This window comes from Balaenoptera physalus, assembly GCF_965194825.1.
Source record: "Balaenoptera physalus genome assembly, chromosome: 7".
NCBI classification, from domain to species: Eukaryota; Metazoa; Chordata; class Mammalia; order Artiodactyla; family Balaenopteridae; genus Balaenoptera; species Balaenoptera physalus.
In genome coordinates this window covers 36,680,003-36,700,069 of record NC_138886.1, presented here as the reverse complement: position 1 = coordinate 36,700,069, position 20,067 = coordinate 36,680,003, and the positions used below count along the sequence as shown (strand labels likewise).

Sequence of the window (20,067 nt, the reverse complement as noted above, 5' to 3'; positions counted from 1 at the left end):
TCTGTACCCATGAAATAAATGCCGGGCCATATTTAGCATATGGTTTGAAGGGTGCAGAATTCTGAGTCTCCTGACTCATGTCTCCAGCCAGCCCTGAAGGAATGACTCTCCCAGGACCTGCCTGTTGAAGGGGGCAGGACTGACCTTGAGAGGAGGTCTGGCCCCTGAGGGTGCCCGGATGGGCCACTCTGGCCACGTGGCTGCCATAGGAAGGACTCTCAGAGAGAGAGGCTTAGGGCTGCAGAAGTGCAGAAGGGTAAGGGGACAGGGAGAGAGTCAGGCTGGTGGAGAGGGGTGGAGTGGGGTGGAGTGGGGTGAACATGGGGAGGGAAGAGGCACAGCCCAGGGACAGGAGCTCCTGGGGACTGCGTCTTGGTCACTCTGGACCCTAGATCCCGCAAGCAGGGCCTTCATAGAGCATGTGGAGGGTACCGGCTGCAGGGAGGACCTGGAGGCCCTCAGTTGAGTGGAGTGAACTGTTCAGGTCATGTTCTCTGAAAGTGAAGCCCAGACAGAGTTTGGGGTACAAGATGTTTATAGGGGTCAACATCTGTGAGGGGAAGGAGGAGGAAGCAGGATTAGATAGAGGAAAGAGACAAATAATGATGCAGGCCCTTAATATCCCCCCACCTTTGCTGACTCTGAGTGCTCCCCCCAGCCCCCCAAGTTTGACCTCAGGCGAAGCAGCTCTGCAGCTGAGGCTGGCCCTGAAGTCCTTCCTTGAAGGGGTCCTGGGTGGTGCATCTCCACAGGAGCTCAGCAGCGGCCTGTTCTCAGAGGTGCGCAGACCAGTCAGAGGTGGGTGAGGGTGTCCAGGGACAAAGAAATAACGGGCACAGGAGCCCCAGGTGGGCAGAGATGGCAGTGCAAGATCTGGGAGGGGAGAGAAGAGTGGGCCTCAGCCTCTCTCTGATCTCAAGCAGAGTTAGCTCTGTTCTAGGTCGGGCATCTTCAGCTGGACCAAAGTATCAGGACCCCAGGCCCAGGGCTTTGCCTCTGTATCGTGTGGTCACATCCTTCCCTGGGTCCATGGAGGGAAGGTCTGTAGGCTGGACTCACGCAACTCTGAAAACAAGCAATGTGGGGGGCAGCCTCACTCTGCAGGCGGGCAGTCTGTCAAGCCCTGAGGTCTCCTTATTTGCTCATTCGCTCATCTACTCACTCATCCATCCACCCATCCACCCACCCATCCATCCACCCATCCATCCACCCACCCATCCACCCACCCATCCACCCACTCCATCTACTCACTTAGCCTTACTTCCTCATCTACTCATGCATTCATTCATTCATCTCATCACTCATTCACTCATTGTCATTCACTCCTCCATTCAATAAACACTGGCTGAGCACCGACTGTGTACCAGGCCCCACCCAGGGAATGTGGGAGTCAACCAGACCTGGTCCCAGCATTCGATGAACTCCCAATATAGTCACCTGGACAAGGGTGCAAATAACACAGGTGCTCAAGGGAGGGAGAGCTGGGAGACCCAGGGAAACCTGGGAGGAGGTGGCTCTTGAGTTGGACTTGAAGAAAAGTTGGCACTTCAGCAAGCAGAGTTTGGGGGAGGGTGTCCAGACAGAGGGAACGGCGGCATGAATGGAGGTTCAGAGAACGTGCGGGCAGGGAGTAAGCAGTTCAGCCCGAGCAGGCGTGAGGAGACGAGGCTGGGCCACAGCCAGCTCCTGACGGAACCACTTCTTGCCACATCTGGCCAGCATGTTTCCGGGCAACAGAAGATGAAGGCAACTAAGAGGCAGCCTTCCTTGTCAGGCTGGGCAGGAGCAGTCTTCCCTAGCGCGCGCACACACACACACACACACACACACACACACACCAGCGTTGCAACTTGCTGTTGCTACAGGGGAGAGGTGGCTCCTGCAGCAGGAGCTGAGAGAAGGTTCTTGGAGACTCAGGGGGTGGCCGGCCCACAGTGGCAGTGGAGCCAAGGGTGAGGGAGAGGCTGTTCCAGGAAAGCAGGGAGTTTGAGAAGGGCAGGCAGTCAAGGCCAGCACCCTGGAGCAGGCTGGCAGAAAGGAGGCACCAAGGAGGAGCAGCTAGAGAAGGGGCAGGAAGGTGGGGAGCGAGGGGGGCAGAGAAGTGGGGAGTAGGGTTACCCGATTTAGCAAATAAAAATACAGGACATCAGTTAATTCTAATTTCAGGTAGACAACAAATAATTTTTAGTATACATAGATCCCATGCAGTATTTGGGACACACTTATACTAAAATATTACTCGTTGTCTATCTGAGGTTCAGATTGAACTGGGTGTCTGGTATTTTATCGGACAACCTACGAGGGAGAGTGGTTCTCAGAGAGGGCGGGTCAGTGGGTTGAAAGCATCAGGGGGGCCAGCGAAGGTGAGCACCCAGAAGAGGCCTTGGGTTATGCAACGTGACAGTTGACAATGACCTTGACGAGAACAGTTTGAGAGGAGTGAAGGGAGCAGCCCTACGGTGGTGTGCGTGTGCGTGGGCACGTGTGTGCACAGAGGCGGTGGAGTCAGTGGGAGCTGAGTCAGCAGGAGATCACAGCTGAAGATAATTTGAAGGGAAGAAGGGCGATGTATTGTGGCCAGAGGGAGAGTTTACTATTGGTCTTTTTAAGAAGGGGAGGGAGGTTGAGCATATGGAAAGCCCGAAGGAGAAGGATTGCAGAGCGAGACACTGACAGTCGCCAGCAAGGCAGGGACCCACAGAAGGGTGGGGCTGAGAGCTGGAGCACGCAGAGGGGCTCCAAGGGGTCAGGTCTGGATGGCAGATGGGGGGCAGGGCAATGCTGCTGGGAAAGATACTTGAGGATATGGGTAGATGCTCATGTTGTGTGGGGGGCACGTGGGGAAGGAGGGAGATGAGGGCATCATGCCAGATAGTCTGTTTCCTTGGTGAAGCCAGAGCATCTGCTCAGAGATGGGTCTAGGGGAGCTGGGGTCAAGGAGAGCCTGGAATGATGCCCCGGAGAAGGGAGGAGCAGCTCCGACAGTCCTGCTTTTCTTACGTGTGTGGATGCGAGAATGTGTGTGGTTTGGGTGTGGTGTGTGCGTGTGGCATCTGTGTGTGCACGCTGTATGGTGTGAGTGTGTATGTTGTGTGCGTGTGTGTGTTGTCAGGCGTGTGTGTGAGTATGCCGTGCTGTGTGTTGGCCTGAAGTGCTCCTGCCGTTCCTCCCAGTGCAGCCCATTGTGTAAGAAGAGGGAGGGGTTCTCTAGCAGGCCAGCACGGAGCCCCTCTATCCTCAAGGGAGGAGGTGGCAGTGTAAGGACAGAGGCTAAGGCTGGCCCCAGGAGGCTGGCAAAGCCGGGAGTGTTTACTTGGTGGCGGTGAGGGAAGAGGCTGCTCAAGGTCACCTGGAAGTCTGGGTGGAGCCGCACTTGAACCCCCAATCTCTCAGTCTCCAAAGGCAGCATTCTCTCTGTTCATTCTGCTAATACTAGTTCTTATTTATTGGACTCCTACTGTGTGCTAGGCACTATGCTTTCTGCGTTTCATCTTGTCTTTGCTCACAGCGACCCCCTCATCTCCATTTTACAGCCGAGGGACCTGAGCCCCCGCTGTGGGTCGCTCTGGGCCAATGCATCCCAGCGCTGCTAGAACCTGCAGACACAAAGTGAACCTGCCCTTTTCCTCTGTAAATGGGGGCTGCAAGTCTAAGCCGACCCATTTCATATCTTCAGGATGAAGGAAAGGCTGGAGCACCAGGGATCTGATTTGCCCTGGGTTTCCCTGTACAAGAGTCTTGCTCACACGTGACCCACCTGGATCTGTCTTTGAAGAAGGAAGAGGTCTTTGCCATATACAGTTTGAACAGGCAGCCCAGGAAACCCCACCCCAGATAACTCTGCCAAGGGTTGGACTTCTGGGTTAACAGGCCTCAGCCCCGGCTGCCCAGCCAAGGCCTCCCTGCAGAGGTATAGACTGTGCCTCTCCACGCCCAGGTCCGCCCCCGGACAAAGGGGAGGGAGAACCCTGCCCAGCTCTGTCCCAGCGCTGCCCACGCCACTCACTGGCTGGGCCTCAGCCTGGTGCAGAGGAGGTGAGAATCCTGCCCCCTTGTCTAGAGGCCATGTGAGGGAGGGAAGAGCCTGGAAACCCAGCTGTCAGGAGCCCCTGCCCCTCCGCCTGCCCTTCCTCCACACTCCTGACCCTGCAAGCAGCTTTGTGTTTCTCTCTGGGACAGGCTGGATTCTGGAATCAGGAGACCCTGAAATAACATGTTTTCCGGAAAAGTACCTTCCTTAAAGGAAACCACTTGTTCCAAGGAGTTGAAAAGGGCCATTGTGCTCTGCCAGTCCCCGCTCCCCTCAGGACACGACACTTGAAAAGACACACACTGCTATACGCGCGCGCACGCACACACACACACACACACAGATGCATTCATCCAGTGCATTTGTAAGAGTGAAAGTTAGGAGCAGACTAAACACCAATCAGAGGGGGTCCGGGCAAATCCTAGCAGAGACACAACATGACACTAGGCAGGTGTAGAAACAATGAGGTAAATTTAAACTCATTACCATAAAAGGGCATTTATCATATATCAGTAAGTTAAAAAGTAGAGGGAATTGGAGAACTATAAACATGCCCTGTGGTAAAATTCTATTTCTGTTAAAATACACTTAGATGCATAGAAGAGGGTGTGGAGAGCTACATGCCCAGGTGTTAAGTAGTGATTGTCTCCAGGTGGGCGGGATGTTTGTGCGTTTCATGTTTTCCCTTTTTGTTTATCTGTATTTCCTGTAATAAATGGTTTGCTTTTGGATAAGAGACAGCAAGAAACTAACAAAGGAAAAGAACAAAATTAATTTTTCTAAGTTATAAAATGAACCAACTCCAATCTGAGGAAGAGATATAAAAACCCAGTCAAACACAGACGTAGAAATGGTGACAAATTCTCAGGACCAACAGACAGACACACACATATTCTGCGTAATTCACAGGGTTGAGGTAGAAAAGGCTGAGGAGTTGGGGGATGGTGGCTAAGTTTCTAGGAAACGCTGAGATCTGGATGTGAGGGTGACTGCGGGGACTTCAGGGCCTGGGGGGTGTGTTTGGGTGGCTTGGGGAGGGTAGAAGGAGTGTCCTGGGACTCAGCTTAGCCTGCGGGAGAGGCTTAGCTAGACACGCACCTACCTTCTGCCTCCTGAGAGGGCGCATGGATTCGTATCCCCGGTCCCCAGTTCAGGGAAGGCTGAGAAACCTGCCAGGGCCTCTCCCGCCTCTGGCCCCTCCTGCCTCCGCCCCACACTGTTGTGGAGGGAGATAGCAGGGCCCACTACTGGCAGGGGCTGCCCTGCACCACTCATATTACATGGCAAAGGGAATTACAGTTGCTGATGGAATTCCACTGGCTCATCAATTGACCTTAAAATAAGATTATTCTGGATTGGGACTTCCCTGGTGGCGCAGTGGTTAAGAATCCGCCTGCCAATGCAGGGGACACGGGTTCGAGCCCTGGTCCGGGAAGATCCCACATGCCGCGGAGCAACTAAGCCCGTGCGCCACAGCTACTGAGCTTGCACTCTAGAGCCCGTGAGCCACAACTACTGAGCCCACGTGCCACAACTACTGAAGCCCACATGCTGAGAGCCCATGTTCTGCAACAAGAGAAGCCACCGCAGTGAGAAGCCCGCGCACCACAACGAAGAGTAGCCCCTGCTCGCTGCAACTAGAGAAAGCCCACGCACAGCAAGTGAAGACCCAACGCAGCCAAAATTCAATCAATCATTCAATCAATCAATAAAAAGATTATTCTGGATTATCCAGATGAGTCCAATGTAATCAAAAGGGTCCTTAAATGTGAAAGAGGGAAGCATGAAAGTCAGGTCAGAGTGATGTGAAGGCCACCAGCTAAGAAATGAGGGCAGCCTCTAGAAGTTGGAAAGGAAAAGACAAGGAAACAGACCTAGTGTCTCCAGATAGGAACTCAGCCCTCTGACACGAGTCCCAGTGAGTCCCATCTTGGACTCTGGCTCCAGAACTGTAAGATAGTACCTCTGTATTGTTTTAAGCCACTAAGTTTGTGGTAACTTGTTACAGCAGCAGAGTATCCTTGGCTCCGCCATTAGTGTTCACCAAGGTCGGAATTTGCCCATCAGGAATCCCATTCCTGGCTGTCAAGGAACAAATAAGGTGGCATCTGAGGGGATGCAAGTATTAGAGCTGAAGAAGGCGGTTGGGCTCGGGGGATAGATGGGCTGGACTACTTTAGAGAAAAGGATGGGAAGATAGGAATCATACTTGTCAGATGAGTAGGGTGAGAGTAACAACACGGTGACCGTCAGGCTGTGCTAGGTGTTATGCGATGTGTATCTCCAACAATCCCAGGCCTGTCCTGTGGAAACAGCCATACAAGCACGCAAGGGTGTTCTTGCAGTTTTATTTTTGATAGCAAAGTATTATAAAGATCCAAGTACCACCAACAGAGAAATATATAAACAAATTGTGGTACAGCCACAAAATGGAATAATAGTCATTACAAAAATGTACTGACTTGGAAACTGCCTACTAAAAATAGAGAAAGAAAAGTAAGTTACAGAATGGTCTTATAAGAAGAAAGGGGGAGCAAATAAATATCCTTTCTTCCTAAGGAAAAAAAAGAACCAAAAAACTCCTAAATTACACTTATGTGTATGTGTTTGTATAAACATAGAGAAAAGTCTGGAAGGATATGATTACCACTAGGGATAGGCTTGGAGGGAGAAGGAAACACTGTTTTCTTTATATTCTTCTGCATCGTTTGAATATATTTTAATAAGAATTTGTTGCTTTTTTTTCCATGTAACATTATTTTTTAATAAGATGGTACAAAGGTTAAAAAGAGCAAACTTTACTATTACTGTTGTTATTTGCAAAAAGAGCTCTCTGGCCGGAGGAATGCCAGAGCTCCACTTAGCAGGAACACTCTGGACACAGATGAACAAAATTGATTCCTTTTCCTGTGTGAGCTTAGCTGGGGAACGAGGCAACATGAATCCTGTGAGTGGAAAAACGGAGTCATCCTAGCCCGCCTGGCCTTTTACAGATGTGTGACCTGATGTTCTGTGAGGGACCTGACATTTCTCTAGACTGTATGGCAGTTCCAGACTGAAATACAACTTTCTGGCCCCCATTTCAGTGAACTTGGAACTTCCTCAAAATTCAAACCCCCTTTTCACAATTCATAATTTTCATGTGAGGAATAAAAATGTCTGTGTTTTGCTGCCTGATCCCACTTTAAATCTGAGGTCTTGTTTACATCTTGAAACCCCAGCTCTTAAAAGGAAGGGACACTGGCAGAGAGAGAGTCCTAGGAAAGTAGCCAGGGTGGGGCGTGGAGTCTGGGGTCCTTGCTCTTCCATCAGGCTCACAGCACAAGGGCTGGATCAGGTGTGTGGAAGTTCTCTGTCTGTCCAGCACTTGAAGCTCTACAAGGTGTCCCAGGTTTGCAAAGCTCTTCTGCAGCATCATCGCAACTGTCTCCTGCGATATGCACGGGGACCCAGTGTAGCGGTATCGACTGTAGTTTACAGATGAGAAAACTAAGACCTCGAGACACTAAAGTGATGAACCCCAAGCCATTCAGCAATTTGGTCGCAAAGTTTAGGACAGGGTCACATCTCCTTATTCTCCCATCTCCTTCAGCCAGAGTTTCATTTTTATCTCCTTTATATCTTCTATTTCCAAGGTAGATTTTGTTTGATTAAAAAAAGGTCTGCTGCTTCAGAAAGTTTGAAAGTCAATGATCCAGAATGATGTTTTCAAATTCCCAACTGATACTAATGTTCAGCAGTCAGGAACGACAAATTGCAATTTCCAGGAATTCTTGAGAATTTCTGAAATCATAAATTATTATGCACTATTCATAACACTTATTTACATGCTTTTAAATAATGAGTGACCATAATAATAAACAGTGAATAATGGTCTGTGATAGAATGATGCTTAAAGTTTCAGAAGTTTTCAGTAAATAACATAGTTTTATAGTTTGTTATTATTATGAATCAATATATTATGCCAAGATTATTTCAATAACATGGAAAAATGATCTCAACCTAATACAGACATTGGATATAGAAAACGTTAAAAGGAAGGAAACATTAACCCCAAATAAATTCCAAACAAAATCACTTAAAATTGAAAGAGAATACCACAAATATTTGATATTTAAAAGTTATACTTTGATAAATGAACTTTAAAAAGACAAAGAATTAATTGCTCCCACTTTAAAAAGACAAGAATTAAAGATAATCTTGATCTTTGCTTTGTGACAGATATTCCAGACATAGAAAACTTTCATTTTGCATTGATGTAGGTTGAATTAAGAGCACATCCCAAACATTTTCAAGTTGAGTGTTAGGGTGCATGTTGCTTCATAGAAGCTCATTTCCTTTTTTTATTATAATTTTTTTTTTTTTGGTCTGCTTGCCTCAGTCTTGATTTTGCCATTGAATTTAATATTGCCCTTGCTGGTGGCTACTGCTTGGACCTGATTGGAGACCCCTGTTTGGTAGTCCTTACTTTACTGAAAGTTGTGGAGATGGTGGGATGTGAAAATGAATAGTGAGCAAATAAATCCAGCGCTTGGGTTTAAAAAAAAAAAAAATTGCTCTTGCCAATTCAGATTTTAGAGCAGTTTCTGATTTCATGTTGGAGTGTTCTACAACAACAATCACATCTTTTTCTTTTGCATCTCTTCTGTTAAGTATTTACAAAGAACTGTAGCCTATGGTGAATACTCAAATATTTGGAAATGCCAACTACATTATTGGAAAGTTTTCATATGGTATTAATGTTCAGACCTGCTAGCAACGTTAATAGCACTACACAGAATCACTTGTTGAAATTGCCAATATAAGGACTTATTTTGCTTCCAAAGTTTGTTATTTTTTTCTGACACCACTCATAGTATTTGTATAAATATCCTATGTGTATGAACTTACTAATATTTATTTTATTTGTAGAAATGACTTGCTGTTAGAAACAGACCAGGCCACAAGCACACACTTATAACCAGTGTGTGCTGGTAAACTGACTCCCTGGGGGGGGGGGGAAGTCATAATATGTAGCTTTTGTCAATTTCTGAGGGGAGATGTAAATATTCCCACTAGGGTCAATTTCAAGCTACCCACGTGATGTCACCGAGAGTCAGAAAGAGATGCTCGTAACTGGCTGCTCTCTCTCTCTCCTTTGTGAGCCAGCTCTACCACACCACAGGCAAGACCGATTAGATTGTGACCACATCTCTTCTTCCTGCTCCCATTCCATTCTGGAACTGTCGACCTTAATTTTCCAATACATGCTTTTGCGTTTTCTACTCTCGCTTTCGATTTGGTATTAGTGGATTCCTTTGAACTAGTGAGATCTCTATGTTGATCATTAAGTTTTAATTCTCACAGGGGAATAGTTTTCTCAGGTTTCTAGATTCCTCAACTTATTTTTATTAGGATTTGGGCTTTGGAAAAACATAACATTTCTGAGAAATGCTGGGAAGGAATTCCTGCAGAGAAACACTAATCCAGAAAATCTGAGTTAAAACATCCCATTTGTTTGAATGATCATGATTCTACTGGCTATGTTTTCATTGGTCCCAATTTTGCCCACTGGTCATTGTCATTCATCTTATTTTAGGGCATTTTAGGTGTGGAGTCCTATACAGTTTGGTGTTAAGTTTAGTGATTTTCCAGAGAGGCTGACCACCAGGATTGATTAGTAATCACTTGACCTCTGTCTGATCTTGTACACGTGGCACAAGTTAGTTGTCAACATAGCTGGTTGTCTCCAGCCTGTTTTCTTCTTCATTCTTTTTTTTTTTTTTTAATATTTATTCATTAATTTGGCTGCGCTCGGTCTTTGTTGCGGCATGCGGGAGATCTTCGCTGTGGCTTGCAGGATCTTTGCTGCGGCATACGGGATCCTTTTTTAGTTGTGGCATGCGGACTCTTAGTTGAGTCATGTGGGATCTAGTTCCCTGACCAGGAATAGAATCCGGGCCGCCTGCGTTGGGAGCGTGGAGTCTTAGCCACTGGACCACCAGGGAAGTCCCCCCCCTTCATACTTATTCTTAGCACAAAAACAACACAACCTCCCTTGGAGCTAGGAGTGGCCAAAAAAGTGGGGTGCAACGTCTGGGAAATGTCCTTAAATAGGGAGGGCGTACTATTCTTTTCTTTTAATCACTCACAGCTAAAATGAATTAAACGGCAGACTAACCCATCTGTTCCTATGGAAAGCACAGACCACTAGGAAGAAACTTAGAAAGGTCAGTAACAGAGTATGATTGATGAAAGAACTCAGCATTATTCAGTGACTCGGGAGGCCTGGGGGAGGAGATCTGACCTAGACGTGCAAATGATATAATTTGTAATGTAGGAGACTGTAGCCCCCTGGGTGCCTCCTGCCTGTCTGCCAAGGTTGACGAGTAAGTAAAATTTTTTTTAATAGATCTTTACTGGAGTATAATTGCTTCACAATACTGTGTTATTTACTGTTGCACAACAAAGCGAATCAGCCGTAAGCATACACATGTCCCCTCCTTCTTGAGCCTCCCTCCCACCCTCCCTATCCCACCCCTCTAGGTCATCTCAAAGCACGGAGCTGATCTCCCTGTGCTATGCTGCTGCTTCCTACCAGCCAACTATTTACTGCTCTGAGTTGGTTAGCCTGGGGAAAGAAGTTTTCAGATTTCTAATCCTTCACGGGATCTTTTCAGGAATGTCTGTAATCTTAACTTTGTAGCAACCAGACTCCTGGAAGGCATAGAATGTACTTTATTGCTCCGCCAGCTGAGAGTATAAGTACTGGCTGAAGGAACAAGGGGATTCAGCCTAGGGAAGAGATCATGAGAGGTGAGCGCTGGGGATCTGAGAGCCACTTTCATACGTCAAAATAAAAAAGAATTTAGGCTTCTTCATGGAGACTCCCCAGGCCAAAATCAGGACCCATGCATAGAGGCTGCCAATTTTACCCTTACTTAAAGAGAAACCTATCTAGCAGAGCTGGAAGGAGGTAGCGGAGGGGGGCACCTCTCCACTGCTGGGAGCACTTAAGCCGAGGACACTCTATTGTAGAAAGAATTTATCAATTAAGTACCAGTTCCCAATTACCAGGCTATACATTGGTACCTGTCCATAAAGATTTCCAGGTCTCATTTTCCTATTGAAGAAAGAAAAGACAATGTGTAACATTTTTTTTTTTTTAATAATCATGAATCTCAATGCTTTTTAAAAATATTTATTTATTTATTTATTTATTTATTTATGGCTGTGTTAGATCTTCGTTTCTGTGCGAGGGCTTTCTCTAGTTGCAGCAAGCGGGGGCCACTCTTCATCACGGTGCGCGGGCCTCTCACTATCGCCGCCTCTCCTGTTGTGGAGCACAGGCTCCAGACGCGCAGGCTCAGTAGTTGTGGCTCACGGGCCTAGTTGCTCTGCGGCATGTGGGATCTTCCCAGACCAGGGCTCGAACCCGTGTCCCCTCCATTGGCAGGCAGATTCTCAACCACTGCGCCACCAGGGAAGCCCCCTGGAACATTTTTTATAAAGCTAAATATTTGATATTTGAAGTACATTTCCTTTGTTCTGAGATTATGTTCTATTTATTGTTAGATAGTAGGTGGTATTTGTTATTGTTGTTGTTTAACATCCTAACTCAACAAAATAAAATCTCGACAACTCCATGTAAGTCTCCATTAAAAATAAATTATATCTCTGTGAAATCTGGAAATCTGGTAAACCGCAAGGTGGATGAAACGACACCCAGGCTCTCTCGGACTTGACCTTTCAAGGAGCTGTAGTTTATGCTAGTGGCCACTAGATGCCACTCTTGTTTAGTTACAGCTGCTAGATAATTTCATGGGGCAACTAGAGAAGCCAGAAATGGGATCCACTTGCTTTACAGTAAATTAAACTTTATTAACAAAGTATTCATTTTTTCCATATATAGCTACTTTTTAATAAACACTGATTTTTTATTAGTGTTTGAAAACAAAATTAATTTTCAAAGTTCAATTCTTAAAATTGAAATGATTACTTTCTTAAATGCTTTCTTTGAATAAAAGTGTCCAATAGTCTCAGAAATTTAGTGTACCTACAGTAAACTGTTTCCCTTGATCAAAATCCTTCTGTGAGCATCTCAACTGGCTGATGACTTTATTCACGAGAGCAGGGTCTATGTCCTGTCCATTTTACAGAGCACACAGCATCTAGCATGATGTCATATTAATGTAATGATAATAATCTCCATTTGTCTGGTGGTTTACACTTTACGAAGCCCTTATAGTTTATTCCCTCTCAATGGCAGTTCAAGTTGCAGAGAATGACCTTTTCTTTGTTCTTCTTTGTTATAAGCCAAAGTGAATCTAATGCACATTCTTCACAATGAAAGCTTTCTTCCTCCCTCACTCATTCATTCATTCAACAAACATTTATTGAGCACTGCTATGTGTTAAGCACTATACTGTGCCCTGTGCTGGGCACCATGTGTTAGTAATAAACACAGCAGATGAAGCCCCTTCCCCCATGGAGTGGACATTCACATGGGGAGACACTCAGTAAACAAATTAAGAGATTACTTGTCAGGTGGTAATGAGTGTTATGGGGAAGAATAAAGTAGTAGGGGGAGGGAAAGCAATGGCAGGGTGTCCATCTTAGGTAGATGAGAAGCTGTGCTTCATGCAGAGGCCTGAGTGATGTGACAGAGAGCGAAGTTTGGCAATCTGGACAAAGCACATTCCAGATTTTGTGGCAGAAAGGAGCTTGGGAGTTTGGTGTCAAGTAAGGAGCTTGGGAGGACGTCAGTGTGGCTGGAGGGAAGGGAAGGAGGGGCGAGTGGTGGGAGATGAGGCTGCAGAGGTGGACAGGACATGGATTGTGTGGGAATTGGGATTTATTTTCCCAGTGCGACAGGATGCCATGGGTGGGTTTTGAGCTGGGGAGGAACATGCTCTGAAACATGAAGAATGGGAAGCACGTGCACCTGCTGAGTAGGCTCAATTTGTATATATTTTGAAGGAGGCAGCCAGGACTCCCTGATACACTGGATGGAGAGGGTGAGGGAAAGAAGAGTCAGGAAGATCCATAGGTTTTCGGCCTGAGAAACCAGGTGGGTGGTGATGCCCCATTTACTTATATGGGAAAAATTGGGGAAGGAGCAAGTTGGAAGAGGGGCATTGAGAAACTGAGAGTTCTATTTTGGACTTATTAAATTTGAGGATTCTACTGTACATCCAAGTAGAGATGTTGAGCAGGCAGGTGTTATTCTAGTCTGGACTTTGGAGGATGGGTTGGGGCTGGCAAAGTTGCTCTGAGATCCATTCTTGTGGACCTCTGCTACCTGGGCAACTTGGGTACAATAGGAGCTATTTAACTTATTCTAATGGCACCTGGGAATTTAGCACGATCCCATAATATCTTCACTGAATTTCAACTGGAATATTTAGTAAGTTTTACACCTACTGAAGCTGTCAGACATAAGACCAATATGTTTCAAAACATACAAAGTGGGCTTCCCTGGTGGCACAGTGGTTAAGAATCCTCCTGCCAGTGCAGGGGACATGGGTTCGAGCTCTGGTCTGGGAAGATCCCACATGCCACGGAGCAACTAAGCCTGTGCACCACAACTACTGAGACTGTGCTCTAGAGCCTGCGAGCCACAACTACTGAGCCTGTGTGCCACAACTGCTGAAGCCCATGCTCCGAAACAAGAGAAGCCACCGCAATGAGAAGCCCGCGCACTGCAACAAAGAGCAGCCCCCACTCGCCGCTACTAGAGAAAGCCCGCGTGCAGCAACGAAGACCCAACGCAGCCACACACACACAAAAAAAAGAAATACAAAGCATATTTTGAAAAGTTAAAGATTACACTTTTCTATTAAATTTACTTAACTAATTTAGCAGTTACTTTGCTTCTGAATGATAGTTGTATCAACTGGAGAGGGCTTTCCTTTGAGCACCTCCTGCTGGTGAGAGCATCAGGGATCAGATGATACCTGTTGAACCAGCAATCCCCTTCTAGAACTCAGTCCTAAGGAAAGCATTAAAAAAATGAATCAAGTCTTCTCAACAAAAATGTTCATCTCATCGTCATTTACAAGAGAAACACTGTAAACAAAGTGTCCACCAATAAGTGGCATACTCAGTAACTGTGGTGTAATAATGGAAATGGAAAATTATTCACACATCAAAAGATGTTAACAAAGGGTTTTTAGTAACATAGTAAGGCTGCTTATGATATAAAATTAGGTGAATCATAAGATATAAATGTGCACATACAATAATATTCTCAATCACATAAAAATGTGTATAAAAATGAACAATTAAAAAATTGTAATACATTAATTATACCACAATAAAACTACAAAAAATTTTAAAAAAATTAACAGAGGCAACTTATTTCAAACTTTTTAGAGCAGTTAACTCTAGGAGATCAAATTCCCTCTTATACTGCTTTGGTTTTGTCCAAACTTTCTACAATGGGCATGTGTTATTTTGTGCTCTGAAAAAAAAAATCATCATTAGGATTGAAAATAATGAAAAAGAAATGGGAAAATGGAAAGAACTAGCTTTGGCCTGGGGATCAGGAGCTAAGGATTTGTGTCCAGAGTTCTGGCTCACCCTCTGAGCAGGGCAGACTCCCTTCTTTCTCTGAGCCTCAGGTTTCTCACCTGCAGAATGTGGATAGGAATCCAGCCTGTCTCTCTCTTGGAGTAGATGTGAAGATCTAGCAATGATGCCAGCAAAGGCGCTGATCCCAGGAGGTAATTCAAAGTCTGGAATATGAGGTGTGCTCTCCAAGGCTCTAGGGACAATGTCCTGCCTTCCCACGAGTGCAGAGTTAGTGGGAGAAGGTAACTGAAGGGGGAGAAGGTTCACAAACACAGTGGCTCCTCTGGGTACCCTGTTCTGGGCCCCAAGGAAGAAGGTCTTCAGTGTCCACTGGATGTGAGCCTGATCCTAACTCATTCATGCCTTAGAGATTTGGTGGTTAAATGGGAGAGATCTCGGCAAGCATCTGATAATAATACTAATTTTATAGTTGTAGTTATTGAAAATTCCCAGTGTGTCAGGCACTGTGCTTGGTGCCTTTTACTAATTTTGTTCATCAGTTCTACCCAACAAATATTTACTGTGCACATTCTATGTGTCCTGTCTGTGCAGTTTGTGTTAACTCCATTTTTATGTGGCAGGATTTCCCCACTCCTTACCCCTTTATTAGGGCCCGTCACACACCGTCTCCCTTTTGGCATGAGTGAGACACACCACACCAAGGTGGGATAACAGGAGTTCACCTTTTTGTAGCACAAGTCGAAGCACAGAAAGAGACAGAGACTTTTGTGGCATAATAATACATACACGATATATTAAGGGTATATCAACTTATATGGCAGTCAAGAAACTTGCCTACATTTCCGTGGTTATTAAGTGATGGAGCTGGGAACGGAACCCAGGACTGTTTGTCTCTACAGCCTGTGCTCTTTATGACTGTGCTACTTCGCCTGTTTCTAGCCCATCCAGGGCGGAAGCTGTTCTCCCCGGCATCCTCTACTCAAGCTCTGCCCTCTGGATACCTCCTGAGTCAGGGCATCCCACTGGAAGGTTTTTTTCCAGGATGAGCGGTAACTTCGATCCCCTCTTCCTGTCTCATGCCAGAGGAGGCTTCCCTGACCACTGCCACACTAGGCTAGGTTAGGCAGCCCATCCTGGGTTTCCAAAGTGTTCTGTACTCCTTCATGGTGAAACGGAGCAGGACCCTATGATACTACCCCCACCCGTCCGCCATGTCCTCAGGCCTGCCTTTTGTCTGTGGAAAAAATTTAGCCAAAGAATAAGTTTAATCAGAGAAGTGAGATAATGCAGAAACAGAGGAAAACAGTCAAAGGAGACCAAATAATAATAGTTTAGTCATTAAGCATAGTCAAGGACTTCTAGTTCCTCCTTAAGGGCTATAGATAATATTCTGAACCATATCCTGGGAGCTGTCTTATAGATACTGAAGCCCCCATCAGGAGGAAGAAGTTAACTATATGATGACCAGGCTGTAGCCATGACACAAGCTGCCACAATTCCAAGAATCGGCCTCAGAGAAATGGAAACAAACCGACAGTAGAACTGAAGATTAACTGTACCTAAAACAATCGAGATGACGCTGGTCAGATCACCGATGACCAACTTCAAGATGACTGTGAGAGCTGACTGCATTGTTTCTGCATGTAGCCCCCTCCCCTATCTATAAAAGCTCTTGCCCCCTGATCGTCAAGGGGGGAGTCGGCCTTTGGACAGGCGTCCGCCCTCCCCTCCGGTGGCCGGTCTCAAAAATAAAGCAACCTGTCCTTTCCTACCAACACTTGTCTCTCGAGAATTGGCTTTTGAGCAGCGAGCAGCCAGACCTGGGTTCGGTAACAATGGCACTCTCCGCACTTAGAACTCCTTCAACGTTCATTTTCTCCTCTTGGCTCTAGCGCCATGGAAGCAGGGTCTTCCTTGCTACATTCACTGCTGTGTTGCTTGTCACTCGGGCTGTTTGCCTGATGTGGAGGAGGTGGACCCTAGGCGCGGCCAGGTCACTACATGAGGATGAGTTCCCTGGAGGGTTGGCATCCTGGAAGGCCCCAGTCAGAGGACCCATAGAGTCCTCAGCCCTAAGCCCGTGGTGCTTGCTTTGGATTAGAGACACATGTGGTGGGACGGGTACTTAGGGAACACTGCGAGAATTAGATTATTTCCATGGGCTTTGACATTTTAGAGGTAACCGAATATTGTCAGTTATCTTTCAGGGCAAGAGAAAATGAAAAACAGTGACTGCAAAAGCAGGAGATGTTTAATCTTGCGAGCAAACTTGCCACGTGGATCCTAGATAGTAATGGGATTTTCTTAGAATTGCTAAAGAATTGCTGCTTTATCATTTTATCTGTTTTCTGCTTTTGTTTTTTGTGGTAAAGCTCCTGGTATTTGGCCAAAGGGATTGGAATTACAGGTAATGACCCCTAGGATTCAAGATGACTATGGAAGAGCAGCTGGGTATGAGTGGTGAGTGCCCAGCACAGGGATTTCAGCCGTATGGAACGGCTCTCACCTGACGTTTGTGGTCTGGTTCTTAGGGAAAGTGAGGACATAGGGGCTTACGGGAATTGTCATACTTACTGTCTGGGTAAAAGCCATCTCATGGCAAGGCTTGCTTTCTATGATAATTTTTATTTATTATTTGTATTTCTTTTTATTTTGTACATTCAAAGATAAAAGGAAATTTAAAATTTGCTATCTGGGGAGACTAAGAGGTTAGATTTTTTTTTCCATCTTGAAAAGAATGTGTGTTTATTCTTCAAGACTAAAAGTTAGTTTCTAATTCCCTTACTTATATTTTATTGCTATTTTCCGTTTTTATTTTTGCTACGCATTATGAAAGTCGCACTCTTTACTTACGAAACTAAATTGACATCATTTTTTACAGGGGTAAAGTATACACAACATAATATTTATGATTTTAAAGTGTACAGTTCAGTAGCGTTAAGTACCTTCACACTGTTGGGCAACCATCACCACCATCCATCTCCAGAACTGTTTGCCTCCTCCCAAACTGTAACTCTGTACCAGTTAAACGCTATCTTCCCATTCCTCCCATCCTCAGCGCACCATTCTACTTTCTGTCTCTATGAATTTTAATACTCTAAGTACCTCACATAAGTGGAATTATACACTATTTGCCTTTTTTGACTGGCTTATTTCACTTAGAATGTCTTCAGGTGTCATCCATATTGTAGCATGTGTCAGAATATTCTTCCTTTTTAACAATAATATTCTGTTGAATGGATAATTTTTATTTAAAAAATTCTAGTACGGCAAACTTCAAACATACATAAAAGCACAAAGAATAGTATATTGTGCTCCTAAGTACCCATTATCCCAATGGAAGATTGTTTATTCCATTTATACTTCCACCCAGTCCACAGCCTACCTTTGGAAGCTAATCCCAGAACTATCACTTAATCTGCAAACAATCCAGGATGTATTTAAAAGATAAGAACGTTAATTAAAAATGTAACCACAATACCATTATCACAACACCCTGAAACACTGAACAATGATTCCCTAATATCATCAAATATCAAGTCATTATCCAAATTTCTATATAATTTAAAATGTTTTAGTTGATTATATTTTCTTATATTTGTAACTGGCCATTTCAAGCCTCTAAAGATCTGGTGGTAGTAGAAGGGGGTTAGTTCTAAATCAAGGTAAATGAGATCTGAACTAATCAGGCTCCAGGTAAACTTCATGTACAGGTACTTGAAAGAATCTTTTCCTGGCTTGTCTGTTCCAAAGGATGTTTGCTTTCTTCTAAAAGCTCCAAGAGTAGTGAAGCAATTGTGTCTTTGCAGTTGAGCACTCCCAAAGATTTAGCCTTTTAATTATTTGTGCTCTCTCATTTGGATTTGGCCTCTTATGCCCTTCCCTAGGGAAATTTAGTAGTTTCTAGTTTTGAGATAGGTAAGAGGATGGACTCTGGAATATACCTGGTGCTGTTAACTGCAACTTGAAATTGAAAAGGCTTATGAATGAAAAAGAAAAAGGAAATGAATGACGGATATTGGAGGATATTGTAAGACAGACTCAAGGATAAGGGTAAAATAAAGGGACTAGCTGAGCAATTCCTGTTATAAATGGTTGGCAGTAGTATTCCCTGGGGGAAGGGACAACATAAAAGAGGAGACTCAAGGCAGGATTTTTAGCAACAATCCAAGGTACAACTTTCTTCTTCTCCTTCTTCTTATTGTTTTATATTAAATTAGGGCTGCCAGATAAAACATAGGTTGCCGGTAAAGCTTCAATTTCAGATAAACAGTGAATACTTTCTAAAGTATTATAAGTATGTTCCGAAGTGTCCTGGGTACTTTTGCCGTAAGCATTTTTGCTGTAGATATCTTTGCCGCAGGCATTTTCACCGCAATATTTTTGCCGCATCACTAATTGGCCGTAAGGCAATTTTGCCGTGAAAGAGAAAATAACGAGTTGACAGTTTTGGGTTTGACAGGTTGGTTAACTGGTTGAAATGTGTTAGCATTTCTTCCAATTGGCGACATTATTGATGGCTTTATCGAGCTGACAGATGAGGATGGGATGATCTGCCCCCCAGAGTTGGCTTTCAATTTTGAAACACACTAGGGTGGAAGAGAAAGAGACCTCGGAGTGTCTTGAAGGCATACCGTTGAACCCACACTTCCCACAGAACTTTGGAACGTCTATCAATAGACATGTGACAATGTGCCAAGAACAAACAACTGTGTAGAAGCTTTCATTATGCAATACAAACCTCGGTCACAAACGTGCACTCTAGTTATTGGGAACTAACACCTCTCTTTTAAGTTTATTTTTATTTTTATTGAAGTACAGTTGATTTACAATGTTGTGTTAGTTTCTGGTGTACAGCAAAGTGATTCAGATATATATGTATATGTGTATATATATATATATATTTTTTTTTTCTTTTCCATTATGGTTTATTACAGAATATTGAATATAGATCCCCGGGCTATACAGTAGAACCTTGTTATTTATCCATTCTGTATATAATAGTTTGCATCTGCTAACCCCAAACTCCCAATCCAACCCTCCCCACAACCCATCCCCTTGGCAACCACAAGTCTGTTCTCTATCTGTGAGTCTGTTCCTGGGAACTGACACCTCTCTTTTTGGCCTGCTGCACCGCTTGTGGGATCCTAGTTCCCTGACAAGGGATTGAACGCCCGGCCCTCGGCAGTGAGAGCATGCAGTCCTAACTGCTGGACCGCTGGGGATTTCCCGACAGCTCTCTTAACAAGGGAACAAATTTTAGCAAAAAAGAAAAAGTGTGATGCTGAACAAGGACAGGACTCAACAAAGCAAAAAAAAAAAAAAAAAAAAAAAAGGGCGGGGGGACGGTGTATAAAATACTATGAACGAGAGACTCAGAAGAAAAGTGCTTTGGTACAATGCACAAATAAAGTCAGTTATTTGTGCATTATTGCCATGAATCTATACACATTTTAAATGTATTCAAATGTTTTGTATTTTGCAATAAAGTCTGTTTAATTTTGTTATTCATTTCTCATGCTTCA

The 20,067-nt window shown here is 44.8% G+C and overlaps 1 protein-coding gene across 1 annotated transcript in view; it reads left to right on the top strand.

The window, feature by feature from the left end:
* Positions 1 to 72: 72 nt before the first annotated feature.
* LOC309665174 (uncharacterized protein) overlaps positions 73 to 20,067 on the top strand; it is a 95,566-nt gene continuing 75,571 nt past the window's right edge. The window contains exon 1 of the mRNA XM_082471392.1: positions 73 to 10,239. The gene's annotated coding sequence lies outside the window, so the exon portion shown is untranslated. The remainder of the gene's footprint in view (positions 10,240 to 20,067) is intronic.